This window comes from Artemia sp. Qi Xiang Cuo, chromosome 12, assembly GCF_049724085.1.
Source record: "Artemia sp. Qi Xiang Cuo chromosome 12, ASM4972408v1, whole genome shotgun sequence".
NCBI lineage: Eukaryota > Metazoa > Arthropoda > Branchiopoda > Anostraca > Artemiidae > Artemia > Artemia sp. Qi Xiang Cuo.
In genome coordinates this window covers 6,880,101-6,897,837 of record NC_142805.1, presented here as the reverse complement: position 1 = coordinate 6,897,837, position 17,737 = coordinate 6,880,101, and the positions used below count along the sequence as shown (strand labels likewise).

Here is a 17,737-nt window from a genome sequence, read left to right as displayed (position 1 = left end):
GTCTTTTGAAAAGTATTTCTTGGGTGTTGAGGTATCCAAAAATCTGCAAAGTAAAGTTGTTGGATGGAAAGGAAGGGAACTTTAAGTTGTAAAATGGGTGTAGGAGGGACAATAAGAAAAGAATTTGCTCTGAAATGTCTATTAAAAGGTATTTCTTGGTGTTCAGGTATCCAAAAAGCTGTAAAGTAAAGTCGTGGGTGAAAAGGATGGGTACTTCAAGTTGGAAAATAGTGTTAGCAGGGACATTAAGAAAGGAACTTGCTCTGAAATGTCTTTTGAAAAGTATTTCTTTGTGTTGAGGTATCCTAGAAGCTTTAAAGTAAAGTTGTGGGTGAGAAGGATGGAAACTTCAACTTGGAAAACAGTTTTAGAAGGGACACTAAGAAAGGAACTTGCTCTGAGATGTCTATTGAAAAGTATTTCTTTGTGTTGAGGTATCCAAAAAGCTTTAAAGTACAGTTGTGGGTGAAAAGGAATGATGTTTAGAGTTGTAAAATGGGTTTAGGAGAGACATTAAGAAATGAACTTGCTCTGAAATGCCTTTTGAAAGGTATTTCTCGGTGTTGAGGTATCCAAAAAGCTGTAAAGTAAAGTTGTGGGTGAAAATTATGGATGCTTCATCTTGTAAAATGGGCTTAGGAGAGACCTAAAGAAACGAACTTGCTCTAATATGTTTTTTGAAAAGTATTTCTTGGTCTTGAGGTATCCTAGAAGATGTAAAGTATAGTTGTGGGTGAAAAGGAAGGTTGCTTCAACTAGGAAAATAGGTTTAGCAGGGATATTAAGAAAGGAACTTGCTCTGCAATGTCTTTTGAAAAGTATTTCTTGGTGTTGAGGTATTCAAAAAGCTGTAAAGTAAAGTTGTGGGTGAAAAGGAAGGGTACTTCAACTTGTAAAATAGGTTTAGGAAGGACATTAAGAAAAGAAATTGTTCTGAAATGCCTTTTGAAAAGTATTGCTTGGTGTTGGAGCATTCAAAAAAGCTGTAAAGTAAAGTTTTGGGTGAAAAGGATGGGTACTTTAACTTGTAAAATGGGTTTAGGAAGGACATTAAGAAAAGAACTTGTCGTGAAATGCCCTTTGAAAAGTATTGCTTGGTGTTGGAGCATTCAAAAAGGCAGTATAGTAAAGCTGTGGCTGATAAGGATGGGTACTTCAATTTGTAAAAGGGGTTTGGGAAGGACATTAAGAAAAGAACTTGTTCTGAAATGCCTTTTGAAAAGTATTGCTTGGTGTTGGGGGCATTCAAAAGCTGTATAGTAAATTTGTGGATGGACAGCATGGTTTCTTCGACTTGTAAAATGGGTTTAGGATGGACATTAAAAAAAGAGCTTGTTGTGAAATGCCCTTTTAAAAGTATTGCTTGGTGTTGGAGCATTCAAAAAGCTGTAAAGTAAAGTTGTGGGTGAAAATGATGAGTACTTCAAGTTGTAAAATTGGTTTAGGATGGACATTATGAAAAGAACTTGTTCTGAAATGCCCTTTGAAAAGTATTGCTTGGTGTTGGGGTACGCGAAAAGTCATAAAGTAAAGTTGTGGATGAAAAGGATGGGTACTTCAACTTGTAAAATGGGTTTAGGAAGGACCTTAAGAAAAGAACTTGTTCTGAAATGCCTTTTGAAAAGTATTGCTTGGTGTTGAGGTATCCAAAAAGCTGTAAAGTAAAGTTGTGGGTGAAAAGGATGGGTACTTCAACTTTTTAAATTGGTTTATGATGGACATTATGAAAAGAACTTGTTCTGAAATGCTCTTTGAAAATTATTTCTTGGTGTTGGGCACTCAAAAATCTGTAAAGTACAGTTGTGTGTGAAAGAGATTAGTACTACATTTTGTAAAATGGTCTGAAGTGTAACATTAAGAAAAGAAATGGTACTTCAAAGATCATTTAACCGTACTGCTTGGCGCTGGGCACTCAAAAAGAACTAAAGAAAATTTGTGTGTGTAAAGGATGGGTACTTCAACTTGTAAAATGCGTTTAGGAATGACATTAAGAAAAGAACTTGTTCTGAAATGCCCTTTGAAGAGTATTGCTTGGTGTTGGGCATTTAGGAAAAGAACTTGAACTTTTCTTCACATCAATGAGAAAATTAGCTCCTTATCTTCATATTGAAATATTCATGATCAATGTGTAACTTTTCTATCTTCTACAAAAAATTTGGAGGAGAACTTTAAATTTATGTCGTTGGGGAAAAATCTGAACTGAAGTGGAACCTTTTTATATTATTTGGAAAAATAGAAATGATCAATAACTAATTTCTTTTTCATTGAGAAAATTCAGAAGAGAGCTTGACTTTTTCTTCACTTCATTGAGAAATTTCAAATAGAACTTTAAATTTTCTTGTGTCTTTGTGAAATTAAGAACTGAAGTGGATTATTTTTATTTTCTTTGGAGAAATTAGAATTGAACTTTAAGTTCTTTAATAAGATTCAGAAGATAACTTGAACTTTCTATCTTCTATGAAAAATTTGGAACAGTATTTTAAATTTTTTCATCTTTTTGAGAAAAATCTGAACTGAAGTGGAATCTTGCATGATGACTAGAACTTGAACTTTTCTTCACTTCGTTGAGAAAATTTAAAATTGAAGTAGAAATTTTTATCTTCCGGGAAAATATTCACAACTATGGTGTAGCTTTTTCTATCTTCTACGGAAAAATTTCAAATAGAACTTTAAATTTCCTTGTGTCTTTGTGAAATTAAGAACTGAAGTGGAAGATTTTTATTTTCTTTGGAGAACTTAGAATTGAATTGTAAGTTCTTTAATACAGTTCAGAAAATAACTTGAACTTTCTATCTTCTATGAAAAATTTGGAATAGTATTTGTAATTTGTTTATCTCTTTGAGATAAATCTGAACTAAAGTGGAAACTTGTATGATATTGTGGCGTGCACAAAAAAATCTGAACTGAAGTGGAAACTTGCATGATATTGTGGAGTGCACAAAAGTTGTAAAGTAAAGTTGTGGTGAAAAGGATGGGTACCTCAACTTGTAAAATGGGTTTAGGAGGGACATTAAGAAAAGAACTTGTTCTGAAATGCCTTTTGAAAAGTATTGCTTGGTGTTTTGGGAATTCAAAAAGCTGTGAAGTATAGTTCTGGGTGAAAAAGATGGGTACTTCAACTTTTAAAATGGGTTTAGGAGGGACATTAAGAAAAAAAAAGTTGTAAAGTAAAGTTGTGGTTAAAAGGATGGGTACTTCAACTTGTAAAATGGTTTGAGGAGGAACATTAAGAAAGGAAGTGGTTCTGAAATGCCTTTTGAAAAGTATTGCCAGGTGTTGGGATATTCAAAAGCTGTAAAGTAAAGTTGTGGGTGAAAAGGATGGGTACTTCAACCTGTAAAATGGGTTTAGGAGGGACATTAAGAAAAGACCTTGTTCTGAAATGTCTTTTGAAAAGTATTGCTTGGTGTTGTGGCAGTCAAGAGCTGTAATGTATAGTTGCGGGTGAAAAGGCTGGGAACTTCAACTTGTAATATGGGTTTAGGAAAGATACTAAGAAAATAACTTGTTCTGAAATGCCATTTGAGAAGTATTGCTTGGTGTTGGAGCATTCAAAAAAGCAGTATAGTAAAGTTATGGTGAAAAGGATGAGTACTTCAACTTGTAAAATGGGTTTAGGAGGGACATAAAGAAAGGAACTTGTTGTGAAATGCCTTTTTAAAAAGTATTGCTTGGTGTTGGCTGTAAAGGATGGGTACTTCAACTTGTAAAATGGGTTTAGGAAGGACATTAAGAAAAGAAATTGTTCTGAAATGCCCTTTGAAAAGCATTGCTTGGTGTTGGAGAATTCAAAAAGCTGTAAAGTAAAGTTGTGGATGAAGAGGATGGGTACTTCAATTTGTAAAATGGGTTTAGGACGGTCACTAAGAAAAGAACTTGTTCTGAAATGTCTTTGAAAAGTATTGCTTGATGTTGGAGCATTCAAAAAGCTGTAAAGTAAAGTTGTGGGTGAAAAGGAATGATACTTCAAGTTGGAAAATGGGCTTAGAAGGGACATTAAGAAAGGAACTTGCTCTGAAAAGGGACATTAAGAAAGGAACTTGCTCTGAAATGCCTTTGAAAGGTACTTCCTGGTGTTGAAGTATCCAAAAAGCTATAAAGTAAAGTTGGGGGTGAAAAGGAAGTATACTTCAACTTGGAAAATAGGCTTGGAAGGGACATTAACAAAGTAAGGTGCTCTGAAATGTGTATCGAAATGTATTTCCTGGTGTTGAGGTATCCAAAAAGCTGTAAAGTTTTGTTGTAGGTTAAAAGGATGGATACTTCAAGTTGTAATATGGGTTTAGAAAGAACATTATATAAAGAAGTTGCTCTGAAATGCTTTTTGAAAGGTATTTCTTGGTGTTGAGGTATCCAAAAAGCTATAAAGTAAAGTTGTGGGTGAAAATTATGGATGCTTCAAGTTGGAAAAAGGGTTTAGGAGGGACATTACATAAAGAACTTGCTCTAAAATGTCTTTTGAAAAGTATTTCTTGGTGTTGAGGTATCCAAAAAGCTGTAAAGTAAAGTTTTGGGTGAAAAGGATGGGTACTTCAACTTGTAATATGGGTTTAGAAGGGACATTAAGAAAAGATCTGGTTCTGAAATGCCTTTGAAAAGTATTGCTTGGTGTTGGAGCATTCAAAAAAGCAGTATAGTAAAGTTGTGAGTGAAAAGGATGGCTACTTCAAATGCCCTTTGAAAAGTATTGCTTGGTGTTGGAGCATTCAAAAAAGCAGCATAGTAAAGCTGTGGGTGTAAAGAATGGGTACTTCAATTTGTAAAATGGGTTTAGGATGGACATTATGAAAAGAACTTGTTCTGAAATGCCTTTTGAAAAGTATTGCTTGGTGTTGGAACATTCAAAAAAGCAGTATAGTAAAGTTGTTTGTGAAAAGGATGGCTACTTCAATTTGTAAAATGGGTTTAGGATGGACATTAAGAAAATAACTTGTTCTGAAAAGATATAATAAAGCCTTAAAAAAGTATTAAAAAATGAGGGCGCAGGGGGCCTTTGGGATGCCGGGGGGCCGTTTGGGTGCCCGGGGTAACTTTGTGGACCGGGGGGTTCCTTCGGGGTGGGGTGGGGTATGATGGCCATTTGGGGTTGGGGTAGGGGACCTCACGACACTGTTCAAATGGAACTTGTGTATTATAACGACCACAGAGTTTCACCCTCAAATGCTCTTCTAAAACCTCTTCTAAAATCATATTTTAAAATGTCTCTAACTGTTTCGCCGAAATAATTCCCTAAAATGTCTAAAACGGTTTCGCCCAAATAACCGCTAAACGTAATTTCTGCGTGTTCCTTTTGTTTTTGGCATCCCTGCGCTGTCACATTTGAAATTATTGGGAAACCCTTTCCTGTGCTAATCTCTTCATCGCTAAGATCAAAACATTTGCCATGAAACAATTTTCTTGGAAGAACTCCAAAGACATTAATAAACTTCCAAAAACAATGCTCCTAGGAAATACATCAAAGACGTTAATACACTTCGCCTGGAAACAATCTAATTAATGATTGACAGCACCTGTCAGAAATTAATAAATTTTGCCCGGACGCAATTTGATTAATGACTGACAGCACAGGTGTTCCGAATTCCCAATCGATTACGCAACCGTAAACCACGTGGTTCGTACGGGAAAACCTTAAACCACGTGGTTCGTACGGGAGTAGCACCCCCCTCTCTACTTCTTATACTACGGTCATAGACGGCAACGCGACAAAGACGCCGGTTAGAATGTATGAAGGGGCAGCGGATTCGGAAGTTAGACCGTTACGAGTAAAAAAAATGGCGGAGAGAAAACCAGAAGATGCAAATCGTCAACCCAGCACTAGAGTTGGAATAGCGAGTACGAGTGGGTCGGGAAGAAGAGTCTGGGATGGACGAACGAGAAGCAAAGGCTTGGCAAGAGGGAAAGAACCTAATAGGTTTATTCTAGATCCAGTAATTAGGGAATAGGATTTTGAGGGCCGTGGTGCAATGAATTTGAAAATATGTTTCTGGAATATTCAGGGATATAATGATGAGAAACTAAGTGATTTATGTAGGTTAGATGAGTGGGATATTATAGGTCTAGCTGAGACATGGAGAAGTTCTTGTATTTGCATTCAAGGGTTTATATGTGAGTGCGCTTGTAGATAACCATCAAGGAATGGCAGAGTGTACGGAGGAGTTGCTGTTTTATGCAGAGAAAGTCATTTACGCTTGGTTTTGAGATTAAAAAGTGATTCTGAAAATATTGTGTGGTTAAAGGTAAAAATGAATGAATTAAATCTAGTTATAGGGGCTGTTTATATACCACCACAGAATAGTTCATATATGAAGGAAAATATTTGGAAGTTGGTGTCAAAAGAGATGAGAAAATATGTTGAATTGTATGGTGATAGCTATTTATTATTACAAGTGACTTTAACGCGTATGCTGGGATTTCAGACGGCAAATTTGAGGAAGTTGGAGATAACTGGAGGAGCAATATATCACGGGATCCTTTAGTCACCTTGGTATTATGATGATTTAAAAATTGGTAAGCGACAGAGTAAGGACCAGAACCGTGAAAGGAATAAATGGGAATCTAACCTTTTAGATTTTCGTGTGAGTGAAAAATGGTAATTGTGAATGATAGACTGGGAGAAAATGAAGAAGTGGGGAATTTTACTTGTTTTTCTGGGTCACCAAGTGTGGTTGATTATTGTTTGGTTGGGTTGAATCTGTGGCCAATGTGTTACAATTTTAGAGTGATGGGTTGCATAGGGTCGGACCACTTCCCAATTGCTCTTAATCTAAGTCTTCTTGGGTCTCAGAGGTCTATATGCGAAATAAGGGTTCGGAATTAGCAAAGAGAAGGGGAGATAAGTAGATTTATACAGAATGATCTTTATATTAGAAAACCAATAAAAATTATTAAAGAGACAGAAGAGATAGTAAATCAAGGGATAATAAGAGGTAGTAGTCAGAAGCTAACAGGAGAGTGTAAGGGATTTTCTAAAATTGATAAGTTGGAGGAGAGTTTAACAGGACTGAACAACGTAGAGTGTGATATATGCGTAGAAACAGGAGGAAGTGATAAAATTAAGGTTAGGAATTCAGAGGAGAGGGAATTGGATATGGAAAGTAAAAAGTTAAAAGCTAGGCTACAAGAAGTGTTAGATGTAGTCAGATTCCAGAGACCATGGACTTTAGATAATAATTTATTGGCATAGCGGAGAATTAGGAGAGATCATAAGAAAGTAGTAAGAAAGTGTAAGAAGATGACAGAAGAAAAAGATATTAAGGAGAGAGAGCAGGCATTAAAGGATAAGGATAACAAATTTTTTTGGAAGAAAGTTTCATATTCTACCAGAAGGGAGAAACGCCAAGATACCCCCCCCGAAAACACCTGGTCGAGTGAATTAAAGAGGCAGGAGACAACGGAAAATGAGTGTGTATTTGAAGATAATTGGAAGAAGAATATCAAAGATCAAGTTTATGGCCCTATGAAAGAAGAAGATGATGCCTTAATCGAGCCAGTTGGGGTAGAAGCAGCATGGGAAAGTTTAAAAGAGATGACGGGATGTTCAGCGCCTAGTCCTGATGGTATTCCAGCAGTTTTATGGAAGTATAGTAGAAGCGTAACATTGTATATTATTTCTTTGATATTTACAGCAATTCTTCGATCTGGAATTTGGCCTAGTGAGTGGAACCTGGCAGTAGGAGTGCCGATTTTTAAGAAAGGGAATAGTAAACTACATGAAAATTATAGATGTATATATTTAAGCAACACACTAGGAAAGCTAATGGCGAAGGTATTAGATAACAGACTTAGAAGTTGGCTCCAGAAAACTGAAAGGCTAGCCACGGAGCAGTCAGGAATCAGAGAGGGACATAGTACGATTGATCAGATTTTTACATTAAAGTGTTTAGTTGATAAGTTTATAAATAAGGAGGTAAATTGTATGTAGCTTTTTTGGATTTAAAAGGGGCATTTAATAATGTAAAGAGGGAACTGTTAATGAAGGATTGTATAAATATTGGGCTGCCATACCCACTTGGAAGGATTTTAATAAGTATGTATGAAGCCACAAAGTTTATTATTAGGGTTGCAGGAAAATTTTCAGATGTAATTTGTTCTAGAAAAAGGGTTAAACAAGGTTGCCCCCTGTCTCCGCGGCTATTTTTGTTATTTATTAATGATTTGCCTGATTTTCTTAGGAAGCAAGGAGCCCCAGTGGTGTCATTAGATGTCTGTGAAATGTGCATGCTGATGTTTGCAGATGACCTGACACTAGTTGCGAAGTTTAGAGAGGATCTACAGTTCTTGTTGGAGATAGAACTAAGGATTATATAGATATGGAACAACTAAGCATGAATGTAAAGAAGTCGGTAGTAATGGTTTTTAGAAAAAGGGGTAAGATTACATGTAGGGATAGAGTAAAATGGGAGGGATCAGATTTAGAATGTAGAGATTAGTTTACGTATTTAGGATCTAGGTATTTGTGAAATGGTAAGTTTGGAAACCAGCTGAAGCTAAGTCTTGCTAAAGGAAATTCCTGCGCCTATGCTGTGACTGCTAGCCAACTGGCAAACATACAGAGCCTGAAGATGCATAAGCAGGTATTTCAGGTAAAGATTGAATCGGCTGCCCATTATGGATCTGAAGTTTTGGGATACATAGCTGGCGAGACGATGGAGAAGATTCAGCTTCAGTATTTTAAGAGAGTTTTAGTTCTACATTTTTCAACGAATAGTTTAGTATCGAGAGGAGATTTAGGTTTGTTTTCTTTAACAAGTTACAGACTAGTAGAGATGATAAGACTATGGGAGAAAATCCTGAGTATGCCCAGAGTAAGGATAACAAAATCAGCATATTTAGAAGTTCTGAGGATCCCAAAGAGTGATACGTGGCCATCTCAAATAAAGAAGATATTTGATGATTGTGGATTTTCAGAGCTATGGAATGGTGGGCTAGGGATTGGATTACAGGAAGGAGAAGTTGCAAGTAAGGTCAAAGAGAAGTTAAGGGACCATGAGATCCAGGTGTGGCATGCGCGAGTGAATGAGACCCGATCACTGGAGTTACATGCAAAGGCTACGGAGCAGTGGGGAGAAGAATTGTATTCTAAGGCGGGGCTTCAAAAGAAGCAACAAAAGTTGATTATTTGTGTTAGGTCAGATGGGTTACCACTAGGTGAGAGAAAGAAGTATTGTGGGGGGGGGGGTTAGGCAAGCTTCTGGTCCTTACTTCTGTCCCATGTGCGGGAGAGAGGAAGATTTGTTTCATTTTGTGGGGAAGTGTAGTAAACAAATAGATTTAAGAAAAAAATTGTTTGGGATTGGCGTTTGGGAGATGTATGATAGATTGAATGTACGGCCAGGGAAAGGTAGGGGAAGTCTAAAAATAGTCGGGATGTTTCTGACAGTGAGTATAAAATATAGAGAAAAGTTTTTCGAAGATCAGGGGTGAGGGTAATATTCCACTAGCCTAGATTATAGTTTTGTGCCAATTTATGTTTGTATGAAAGTGTCTTTGTTTTTGTGACCACGGCCCTTTGGGCTTTTGTGTTAATAAATTCCATTCTATTCTAATCCTAAATAAGAACAATTTTCATCTCTGTCTTTCAAATCAAAAGGCTGCATAAGGCCAAAAAGGCTTTCAGAAATCATAAGAAAGCATCATAAAAGATTAAGTCGCTGATGCAACTTCGTTGGGCGCTCTCAGCTTTCAATTTTTTATAAGGCAATATTTACTGAAAGGCCCCATTTTTATTTGATTCTAAAATCAACCTCGTGTCTTGAACCCATATAAATCATTCAATTACTTTGAGGTAGTTTTGCCAAAAGTGAAATTAAGATTTTTTAAAAGCAAATTATTAAACTACAGACTTCTACACTGGCATATTATTAAGGCAAATTATTTTTATTTTGCATAGTTAAAAAAGATACATATAACCCGAGCTTTGCGCCAGAAATAAAAGAAAATGTGTCATATTTAAAAAATTGTAAACGAGTTCCTAAAGCCCGAAAAAGATTCCAAATAAAATTAATTTAATCGTTTTATTCAGGATTTTAATTGAGATACATTTTATGCCTAATAATCAAAACCATCAGAGATTATTATTAGCTAATTTTTTTTCAAATGTAATCAGACCATTCAGATGCAATGACGACCAGTCTTTCACGCTCTGGCCCAAATTCAATAGAAGTTTAAGATACAACTTCTTATTTTGGACATACATTAAATATAAAATGTAATGATATATGAGACCTACCATTGTCCCCGTCGATGTTCAATTCCAGTTTAAGATAGTCAGCAATATTTTGAATATCTCCAGAGATGCAAGGAGAAACAGCAATAAAATTTACTTCGTTTTCCATTAATAGCATGTAAACTCCCGAAATTTATTTTATGAAGATGTGTCCTCAGCTTAAAAAAAGTCCTAAAGAACTGTGTCCTCAAAACATCAGAAAACGCTCATTCGATTGGAAATTCAAATGGCTAGTGCCCTTTTTAATAGTTGAAAGTGATCGGAGGGCAAAGAACCCCCCCCCCTCTCAGGCCAACCTTGTCCCCAAACACATCCAATCAAAATTTTGAGATAGCCATTTTGTTCAACGTAGTTGAAAGCTATGGACATTAGGTTTTTGAGAATGAAAACCCCCCTCCCCCTCCCAAAGTCCTCAGGGCGAGGGTTGTAAGTTATGCCCTGGGGGCATATAAGGTTCTTATAGAAAGTATTGTCGTAGAAACTTCAAAAAGGGCTCATTCAATCGGAAATTGAAATGGCTAGTACCCTTTTCAATAGTCGAAAGTGATTGGAAGGCATCTAACACCCTTTCCACGCCCACCATTTCCCCAAACACATCCAATCAAAATTTTGAGATAGCCATTTTGTTCAACGCAGTTGAAACTTTCGGAAATTATACCTTTGAGCAGGACACTCCCCCCAGAGTTCTCAGGGCAATGTTTATAATTTGTGCCCTGGGGGCATATAAGGTTTTTATTGAAATCTTTTTCATAAAAACTGAAAAACGGCTCATTCAATTGGAAATTCAAAGGGCTATTACCTTTTTTAGTAGTTGAAAGTAGTTTGAGGGCAACTAACCCCCCTGACACGCCCAACTTTTCCCCAATTACATCCAATACAAAATTTTAAATAGCCATTTTATTCAACGTAGTTGAAAGTTCTAGAAATTAGGTGTTTGAGGATGATAACCCTCCGCCTCACATCCCTCAGGGTTGTAAGTTATGCCCTGGGGGCATATAAAGTTCTTATAGAAAGTTTTGTCTAAGAAACTTCAAAAAGGGCTCATTTGATCGGAAATTGAACGGGCTTGTGCCCTTTTTACAAGTCAAACTGAATAGAGAGTAACTAACCCCCCTCTCACGCCCATCCTTTCCCCAAACATAGTCAATCAAAGTTTTGAGATATCTCTTTTGTTCAACGTAGTTGAAATTTCTGGAAATTATGTATTTGAGAATGTCAAACCCCCCAGAGCATCCAGGGCAAAGGTTGTAAGTTATGCCCTGAGGGCATATAAGGTTTTTATAGATAGCGTTATCGTAGAAACTTCAAAAGGGAAACTTCTCTTCTTCTCAGCTTCTACAAAAATTATAGTAAAAATCAAATAAAAACACTAACAACAAAACAAGTTGGTTAGTCATAAAACATTTAGAATGCCACTCGATTTTTATATGGTTGTTCATGGATGATTAAAATTGAATTGATCATCTCAGTAATTAAAAACTCCGTAAAATATAAAGAAGATGAAGAGTAAAGAGTCTGGAAAAGAAACAATATTACGAGGATAATCGTGAGTTGAGTCAAAAACACTCTTCGTCAAAGTTTAACCAATAGTGCAACCAAGTAACCACCTGACCACCTATAGTAACAGACAGCTTAAGACTTGTTAAAAAAATGACTAGTCAGAAAAAATATGGCATTTCAAGCTTATTGGTTACTCACCACTCTAGTTACTATGCTTATTGGAAGGAATGTTGATTATTGTTTTGAGTTATATTAATAGGATAAGCTTATAAAGAAAAAAAATTAATGGGAATTTAAAAAAAACTAGAAAACTCCACAAATTAGCATTGAATAGGAATGGAAAGAGCATAATTGGAATCACCATTGTCATACAGAACGTCCCATAAATAAGATGAAGTAAGATCCAATTTGGAAGATCTAAAGAAACAAAATAATTTAAATTCAAACCTGATTCATACCAATAAATGTTATTCATTTTGATTTTTGTTGTATTTTATTTTTACATTCTTTAAAAATTTCGAAAAAGAGCATGAGACCCTGGTGAGTCTTATGATTCTTTTCTGCCAATAAAGGGGCACTGCAACATTAGAGGGGGTTTTAAACGGACAATGAAAACTTTGAACTCAGCATTAAATTGCTCAATTGTTTTGTTCAAGACTATTAATTTTACCATTGGGTATTCCTTGACAAGAGCATAAATCCAATACCTTTGTTCAAATTTTCGGACAATGATTTATTGTCCAATTTAGCCGCATAGTGATTTTTAAAGATTACACCAAATAAATAAGAACTTTTTTAAATTCATTTTGGTATTGATTGTTTCCTTTTTTGGTAATTTATAAGCTTTTACTCTCGAATAATTTGTTAACTTTATCTTAGAGCAGGATTTTTTTCAAGAAGCCAGATTCCTTTAATAGTACCATTGAATAGTTTACCTGACAAAAGTCTTAGGCAATATTAAATAAAAAAAAAGTTTTTTCTACAGAAAATAACTATCAACATTAAAACTCCAAACGAACAGATGTAATTCCGTATATTGGGAGAGGGGAGTCCCCTACTAAATACTCCTCTTTTCACGCTAAAGTTTTGTCGTACTTATAAAAAGGTTCTGATTCTAATTAATCATCCCTTGTGTTTCAGGAATCATTTATAAAGAATTAGGCCAAAAGGTCGAACTCTAGCGTAAAGAGCGAGGTATTGAGGAGTATGCAACCACCCTCATAAACGGAATACTTTCTGTTCTTTTTAAGTTATAATGTTCTTCCTTACTTTCAGTAGAAAAAACTTGTTCTATTTATTTAATTTCTGACCATTCTTCAAACAATTTCAGGAAGGCCACCTTTCCTCCATAAAAATTCCTGCACGGAAAATTCTTCTCAATTAAAATCCCTCCCCATGGGAAATTACGCCAGGACAATTCCATCCTTTCTGCAAATTCCCCCCAGAATATTTCTTGTGGATTATTACACCCGAAAAATACTTCTTAGCATACTTTCGTTTAAAATCAGACAATTTTTTATTTAATTTAGGATTTTTTCAGATCATGGCGTAATCCCTTCGTAATAGAAATATTTTCTCGGAAATCCCCGCCCCAAGAGAAGGTTCCTACAGCTAAAAATTTACCTGTGGAGAATTTCTCCAGGTGATAATTCTCCCATGAAGAACTTCTCCCGGGGAAATCCCCCCGCCGAAAAAAAATATTCAAACTCTGCTGCAAATTCCCCTTGGACAATTCCTCATAGATTCTACACATGTAAAATGGGGTCACCAACGAAAAAGTAAGACAAATAAAACAAATTTCGGATATTAATTCTGGTTAAATCCCCACGCGTAAAAATAAAATTGAGTTTTATTTTGAGATCAAGTAACTGATTTATGATCATGCTATGTTTTGTCAAATCCTCCAAAGAAACGTTTAATTTATATTTTCCAAATGTCTTAGCATATTTTCCAAATATCTGGAAGGTAGACATTTTAGGTAGCATATGGTACCATCAAAAACGTGCGAAATAAATTTTTATTGTAAAAAAAAAGACTTTTCCGGCAATCAAAAAGCTCGTAACATAGACTATTCTAGTTGCAAGAAAAAATACGAATCAAGTCTCGCAGAACCGTATCCACCCATAACACAGCAACTATAAAATATTCATTATAAATTATACCAGCATTACTGTAAACCTAAATACAAACAATTTTTGTCTCTGTCTTTCAAATCAAAAGGCTGCTTAAGGCCAAGAAGGCTTTCAGAAATCATAAGCAGCGCAATAGTGCTGCCTAAGTAAAGACCTATGTGGGCATAGTGTATTATTTACTTATTTTTTGGTTCTTGGTCGTAGACCAGGGCACTCCGTATCAAAAGAGTTGTCGCAGAACCTCGAAAAGGGCTCATTCGACAGGAAATTCGAATGGCTAGTGCCCTTTTTAATTGTCAAAAGTGATTGGAAGGCAACTAACACCCCTTCCACACCCACCATTTCCCCAAACACATCCAATCAAAATTTTGAGATGGTCATTTTGTCCGACATGGTTGAAAATTCTGGAAATTAGGTTTTTGAGGATGACAACCTCCCCACAGTCTTCAGGGCAAGGGCTGTAAGTTATGCCCCAAGGGCATATAAGGCTTTTATAGAAAGTGTTGTCGTAGAAACTTCAAAAAGGGCTCACTTGATTGGAAATTGAAATCGCTTATGCCCTTTTTAATAGTCTAAAGTTATTGGAAGGCAAATAACACCCCTTCCACAACCACCATTTATCCAAACACATCCAATAAAAATTTTGAGGTAGCCATTTTGTTCAAAGTAGTTTAAACGTCAAGAAATTACATCTTTGAGAATAACACTCCCACCCAGCCCTCAGGGTAAGGGTTGTAAGGTATGCCCTGGGGGCAAAGGCCACTTTCGATAGAAAATTCAACGGGCTAGTGCCCTTTTAAATAGTCAAAAGTGATTGGAGGGCAAGTAACCCCCCTCTCACGCCGACCTTCTTTCAAGACACATCCAATCAAAATTTTTAGATAGCCATTTTGTTTAACGTAGTTAAAAGCCTTAGAAATTAGGTCTTTGAGGATGATAATTCCCTCAGAGCCCTCAGGGCAAGGTTTGTAAGTCACGCTCTGGGGGCACCAAAAAAAGTTCAGCTCAAGTACTACTGACATTAAATACAAATGAAGGAAAGGTTAAAACAATGGATACCATGATAGGAGGATTCACCCTCGAAAATATCCCACAATTTTTGTGAAAAATCAAGCTATTAAAATTGAAAATGGTATCACATATTGAAAAAAATCAAATCTAAGTAATAATGAAGTAAAGCTAAACCAAATTGCGCTAGGATCAGTGGAAAAAATTTCAAATTCAGAAATAAACTCTATAAGCAGCCCAGAATTAAGTGTAAATGTTACTAGCCACTAGCAAATATCGTCGAAACCCTAACCGAAAGAAAAGTATGGTATGACAAAAACTGATTTTTTGCAACAATTTAATTTAGAACGTTTACCGGAAAACATAAAAACCCGGGTGGGAAATATTCTTTGGGACTTTAGATGGATATTCGCAAGACACAAAGTGGATTACGGATTAACTCACTTAATCACGCACAAAATACCCTCACAGGGCCCTCCAATTAAAGAAACACCGTATAAAACACCTTATCATTTAAAATCATGGCTAGACGACCAAATAAAGGAAATGGAAGAACAAGGTGTCATTAAAGAAAGTGTTAGCGATTGGTGTTTTCCATTAGTAATAAATATTTTACGGTTGAAAGAGAATGCCTAGCAGTTGAAGCTTTTACAGAATATTTTCGCTAGTTTTTGCTTGAAAAAAAGTTCATTTTACGCGTAGATCAAAAATCGCTAATTTGGTTACATACGATGCAAAATACTTTAGCGCGGCTGACAAGATGGATACTACGTTTTCAAGCATAATTATATACCCCAATATATATATAAAGGGCCGTACAAACATTCTACCAGACTATTTGTCACGGAGCCCAGATACGGAAGGAAATTTGATAACCACCATCCAAGACGAACTGGGCGGGGTTGAAATACTATCTAATATAAAAATTCGAATCATCAAGATAAAGATGATTTTTGTTAAGCCATGAAATCCTTTTTATCAAACGCAACAGAGCTGCCGGAACACTTCAAACATTTTTCGAAGGACTTAGATAATGTGGTAAAGCTTTCTAATTTAGTTAATTATTAATTTAGTAAAAATATATTAAGACGCAAATACAAAGTTTCAAAATACCACTTTTTATTAAGATAAAGATACAAATCCTGGAATGTGTAAGCTTGGAGGGAACTTGCTCAATAATCAATTTCCTGGCTAAATGCGTCAATAAACCGGAAGAACGTGGTTGGTTTTTCATATATATACCCGGATTTTTGAGACTGGAGACATACTTTTTGACTTGCAGGGCGAACCTTTGCCCGTTTATTATCTTGTTAGAAATACCTTGGTATCTTGTCGGATCATTGTAAGTGTCTGTATCTTATAATATATTATTGTAGTTTCTGAGACTTCTGGTCTACTTGGGACAGCCAGTCCCAGAAGAATATCTATATCTAGAATATTATATGTAAATTGAATAAAAGTATTGTATTTTAGACAACCTCTCTACGATCTAACTTTAGCCCCTCGAACATACCCAGTCGGTACGCCTCATTAGTTCGGTCATAGCCTAAGGCACGCTACCAAAGTTTAATTACCTTAGGGCCAGAGTTTACCTCCCCTATAAACGGAGAAATAAAGGCATCTACGACTACACCACCCAAACACCATAAAATACACTTTACAACAACTGGTGGCATTGCGGAAAAACTGGATCGAGGAGACTAAATAAGGTTACAAAATACAAAAAAAAATCGAAATGACCGTATTAGAAGGGGAAAGTAAATGTACTTCACTTTTAGCGGCGCTCGAATTAGCAAAACTTCGAGCAGCTTTGCTCGAACTTTGGCTATTAGAAATAGATTTGTATCCCCTCAAAGATTTGGGTATAATAGATAAAATAGAAAAAAAGCTCGATCAAGAATTGTAAAATAGAAAAAAAATATAGTATCTAGTTCTTAGCAAGTAGAAGCAAGTGTGTAATTAGTAGTTTTTTTAGTGTTAGTAATAAATGAAATGTAGTAGTGACGTATATTACTAAATAATAAAGTATTTGTACCATGAATTGAAAGAATAAAATAAAAGATAATATGTAAAGAAAAACAAAATCTAGCTGGAACGACGAAACGTTGGTAGAAACAGAAGAATTTTAGGCATAATAGTGGCAAATAGTGTTCTAATTCAGTCTTACTACAGGTACAGGATATAGACTTATTATTCAAGGATAATACTGCTAGAATTTAGCAAAGGAAGCACATAAATTGTGGTCCGAACAATTATAGGTTAGAGTTGCCATTTCCGAGGGTTTTAGGAGTAGAGATGCTTCGAAAATATGGCATTTTACGACGTAATAAGCAATAGAATTACCTTTGTTAAAGCTAACAAATACTAGGTTAGTTATGTAGTTTCATAAGCAAAGGGAAGGAAAAGATATATAACTATATAATTAAAGTACTTGAGGAAAGGGATGAAAAAAAACGAGAAAAGTAACCTTATAAGTAAGAAAACAAATGTGGAAGCTTAGCAAAAGTCGCCGAAGGAAGCAAAAAAAATAGTTGTTACCCAGCTGTGATGGGAATTCTGCATAACGTGAGAATTTCGGTGAAAGAAACCATAAATCACAGAAAATGAATGCATTGAGATAGTTCTTAAAAGGGTCTCCTTTCCCTACACAGAGGACCTTCATTTCAATAATGCTGTTAGAAAAGTTCAAATTCTGAATTAGCTGCAAGAATGAGTCAGAAGAAAGTTCAAATCTGAATTTTAAACCATGGCTGCTTTTGAGCCATGTAGATGTAAAGCTACCAGTGTATGAAAACTGTTATGCTTGTTTACAAAGATTATAAGCCCACAGTAGGATAAACAGAAAAGACAATGTATCCTTTTGGGATATCTA

General features: G+C 35.7%; 1 long non-coding RNA gene across 3 annotated transcripts in view; it reads left to right on the top strand.

The window, feature by feature from the left end:
• The window catches only part of LOC148945712 (uncharacterized), a 263,265-nt gene that overhangs the window by 64,962 nt on the left and 180,566 nt on the right, over positions 1 to 17,737 (top strand). For 2 of the 3 annotated variants that reach the window (XR_016142646.1, XR_016142644.1), the window contains one exon: positions 8,172 to 9,063. This is a non-coding gene — a long non-coding RNA (uncharacterized LOC148945712). Of the gene's footprint in view, positions 1 to 8,171; positions 9,064 to 17,737 lie in introns of those variants that run through there. The other variant, XR_016142645.1, reaches the window with a different exon arrangement.